Below are 4,256 nucleotides of genomic sequence, written 5' to 3' on the forward strand. Positions count from 1 at the left end.
ATCTAAACTAGTTTGTGAAAATTATTCATTATGCATTTTAAAATGCAACTGCCTTCTTAACATTGGAATTTCAACTTTCATTGTTCTTTAGGAAAAGTAAAGCTCAAGTATGGAGCCCCCACATCCCTGATACTCTTAAAAAATGGCTAGCAGATTACTCTCCAATGAAAATGATCCATTTCATATTTAAAACCACAGAAGCATTTGAACAGGGAAGGCAAAGTATTGGTATGGTTACTTTTATGTGTCTACTTCGTTGGGATACAAGGTACCAGGATTAAACCTTATTTTTGGATGTGTTAGTGAGGGATGAGGTTAGAGTTTGAATCAGAGGACTGAGTAAAGCAGATTATCCTTCTCAATGTGGGTGAATACCATCCTAAACATTTAGGACCAGAATAAAACTACATAGTGGTGGAGGGAGAACTGTTTCAGCTAAGAAATTGTGTCTTCACCTGAGACTTACACCATTGGCCCTCTAATTCTCAGAAATTAACATCAGTTTTCCTGGGTGTCCAGTTTATAGACAGAAGATTGTGGGATTTCTCAGCCTCCATAATTGCATGAGCCAGTTTCTTATACTACATCATAATATTATGATACCAAAAATCCTTATAATATGTTTTAAGTACATATATTGTATTTTGTTCTGTTTCTCTGAAGAACCCTAATTAAATAAAGATTGTCTTTGTTTTTAAGAATAGTATATCAGAAAACTCTTCTACTGTAAGGAGTAGAAACAAAGCATGGAAAGAATAATTCAAATGTTCAGTAATGTATTTATGACATAATAAAGACCAATGACTATGGCTATAGGTCAGAAAAGAAGATACAGTTTTACAGAGAGATTTATAAAATGTAATGCAAAAAAATAGAAGGCAAGCAGACATGTATAAGAAGCCACTATAAGAGAAAATTGTGAGAAGCATAAAAATGCAATGTGTAAGTCCTAGATCTTGAGATCTGAAAATAAGCATTGAGGATGATCATTGATGGTGATAGATAAGAGGGTAGAACAAGTTGAAATTAGGATGAACACTGACAAGGTTAACAAAAGTTATTTGACATATGTATTACTTTACACATAAGGAGATGAGGGTCAAAGAGATTGTTTTGTTGCATTGTTTTGTTTTGTTTAAAACTGGCCTAAGGTCATATAGCATGTAAAATTGAGATAATACTGTCTCCTGATCTAATGACTCAAGGACTAGGGACATTCTACTGATAGGCTGCACCAAATATTAAAGGTAAGACAAACCATCCTAAACATCTCAGATCTGAAACTTGCTAAAGTTTTGCTCTGACAATTACAGTGTGAGTATGCGATGACAAAACTTGCTTGGGAATCAGCTGGCCAGTGGACCCAAAATAAATTTTTAGAACTGTCATATGTTATATAAAATAATGACATCTACCATTGAGTTATACCTAGAGAAGGCAGAGAAACCATGGTGGCAAATAAATTAACTTTCATGGAGAAGCAAGACATTTTTATAGCAAAATGTATATATGTCCAACCATGAAACAAAACAAGATTAATTTCACAAAACAATAGATCCAAAACATATAAAAATACAACCTTCAAGACAAGGATCTTTTATGTTTTATTTATAGACAAGGATAATGTTAATACAAAAGATATTAAGCAATAGTCACATATTTAATCATAATAATTATAAAGAGAGTAAGTAATACATACATTGTGAGCTGGAGTATAAAGTATTTTCACTTACACATTTATAACATCTCACAAGGTATGTCAAGCATACCTTTTCCCTACCATTTTATAAATATTAAAGAAAAGCTCAAAAAAATAAAGTAATTTTTCTTGAATTAGGCAGCTATAGTGATTGCAGGACTTAAGGTTCCAACTCCTTTATGTTTAAGCTACAAACATAGAGAAGTACACAAATACTGGTATGCCTGGGTGGCTCAGTCAGTTAAGTGTCCAACTTTGGCTCAGGTCATGATCTCATAGTTCGTGAGTCCGAGCCCCTTGTTGGGCTCTGTGCTAACAGCGCAGAGCCTGGAGCCTGCTTTGGATTCTGCATCTCCCTCTCTCTCTGCCCCTCCCCACTCACAATCTGTCTTTGTTTCTCTCTCAAAAATAAATAAACATTAAAGAAAATAAAACGTAATCCTTTGGACAAGTTTTTAGGTGTAACTCAAACACTAAAATGTTTATTCTCTGATTACATTTGGTTATTTTAATAAGTTTTTCTGGATGAAGTTCAAGTCTATATTTTGATGTAACCTTTCCAGAAAGACCTCTATTTTCTATTTTAAAGTGCATTTGACCCCTTATTGACATTATACAAGTTTCTAAGTTTATTCCAAATCTTCATTCATAAGCAACAAATTATCCATGTCTCATCCAATGCATGCACTAAAGTAGTTGGTGTGGATCTGTGTTTGTGTGTTTGTAATTGGTGTACTTAATATATGTTCTTCCAGCGTTCTTTTGCTGAATCGCTTGTTGCCCAAACTTTATTTTCATCAGTTGGTGTTTATAACATGTTCAAAAGCTTATAATGTGTGCTAAATTAAATTTCACAATGAGAAACGTTTTCTGAAGGACAATTCCAATGATTTTGTATATAAACGCCCGACAACACACCAAAAAATGCATGGGTGTATGTTATTTTTTGTTCTGTTATTGCTATTAATTTTTACTTAACAGAGTGAAAGGAGGCTGGCTATCAGTATCCTCATCACTGAGAACTGTTGTTGATTATGTATCTCCTTATGTGAAAATTAAGTCCAGGTGTTGGAGCCTGTGACACACAATGTACAAGCTTGAACTGAGGAAGTGTCTACTTGAATTGGACATAGGTTCATTCTTTCTGGATAACCAGTTATGGTTTCCTGGGTGGGAAATATTGCCAGGAAGGATGTTTCAGGAAGTGTGTGTTTTGGGTCCCCAAATAGTAGAAGTAAGAGTAAAAAGGATTAATGGCCATTTTAGTTAAGAGTATCTTCAATGCACAGTATTTCTCCTTTGAATACTCAATATCTATGGTTTAAATTGTTTTGCTTTGTTTGAGAGCAGTAGTATTAGTGTAAAACAAAAGAAGGGGGAAAGATTGCTGTGGTCTATCATTATCTATAAAACTAAATAAATATTTTCTGGTGTTTACATTATACATTTGTTTATAATTTTTTATTTTTAATACTGTTAATTGTGTGCAAGGAAACACAGAGCTCTTCATCCCAGATCATGCTGGGTTTTGTTTAGTTTATATACTTAATAAACTTTAGAGAAAGACAGTAGTTTCAGCATTTTCAAAGCTTAATATCAGTATTCTAAAATTTACAACCAGACAGTTGCTAGGCTTCACTTATATGCCATCTCTGTTCTCTTCCCCTCTGGAAATATTTACTGACCTCTTCTTTTATTCAGACATTAATTTTAAATGTACTTTTGTAAATAGAAAGTCTTATTGTTCATGAGAAACTTCAAGAAAAAGTTCTGTTAAAAGTTCTTTTAACAAGTGAATGTTTTCCTTTAAAAATATTTTTAATGTTTTTTTAAGTAGTTTATTGTCAAATTAGTTTCCATACAACATCCAGTGCTGTTCCCCACAAGTGCTCTCCTTCATCACCACCACCTCTTTTCCCCTTCCCCCTTCAACCCTCAGTCTGTTTTCAGTATTCAATAGTCTCTCAAGTTTTGTGTCCTTCTCTTTCCCCAACTCTCTTTCCCTCTTCCCCTCTCCCTGGTCCTCCATTAGGTTTCTCCTGTTCTCCTGTTAGACCTATAAGTGCAAACATATGGTATCTGTCCTTCTCTGCCTGACTCACCCTCACGGTCCATCCACTTTGCTACAAATGGCCAGGTTTCATTCTTTCTCATTGCCATGTAATATTCCATTGTATATATTACCACATCTTCTTGATCCACTCATCAGGTGAAAATATTCCAAAAAATAGAAATAGAAGGAAAACTTCCAAACTCATTCTATGAAGCCAGCATCACCTTGATACCCAAACCAGACAGAGACCCAGCCAAAAAAGAGAACTACAGACCAATATCCTTAATGAATACAGATGCAAAAATACTCAACAAGATACTGGCAAATCGAATTCAACAGCATATAAAAAGAATTATCCATCATGATCAAGTGGGATTCATTCCTGGGTTACAGGGCTGGTTCAATATTCGCAAATCCATCAATGTGATCCATCACATTCACAAAAGAAAGGATAAAAACCATATGATCCTGTCAATAAATGCAGAAAAAGCATTTGACAAAGTA

This window comes from Suricata suricatta, chromosome 4, assembly GCF_006229205.1.
Source record: "Suricata suricatta isolate VVHF042 chromosome 4, meerkat_22Aug2017_6uvM2_HiC, whole genome shotgun sequence".
In the NCBI taxonomy this organism is placed as follows: Eukaryota; Metazoa; Chordata; class Mammalia; order Carnivora; family Herpestidae; genus Suricata; species Suricata suricatta.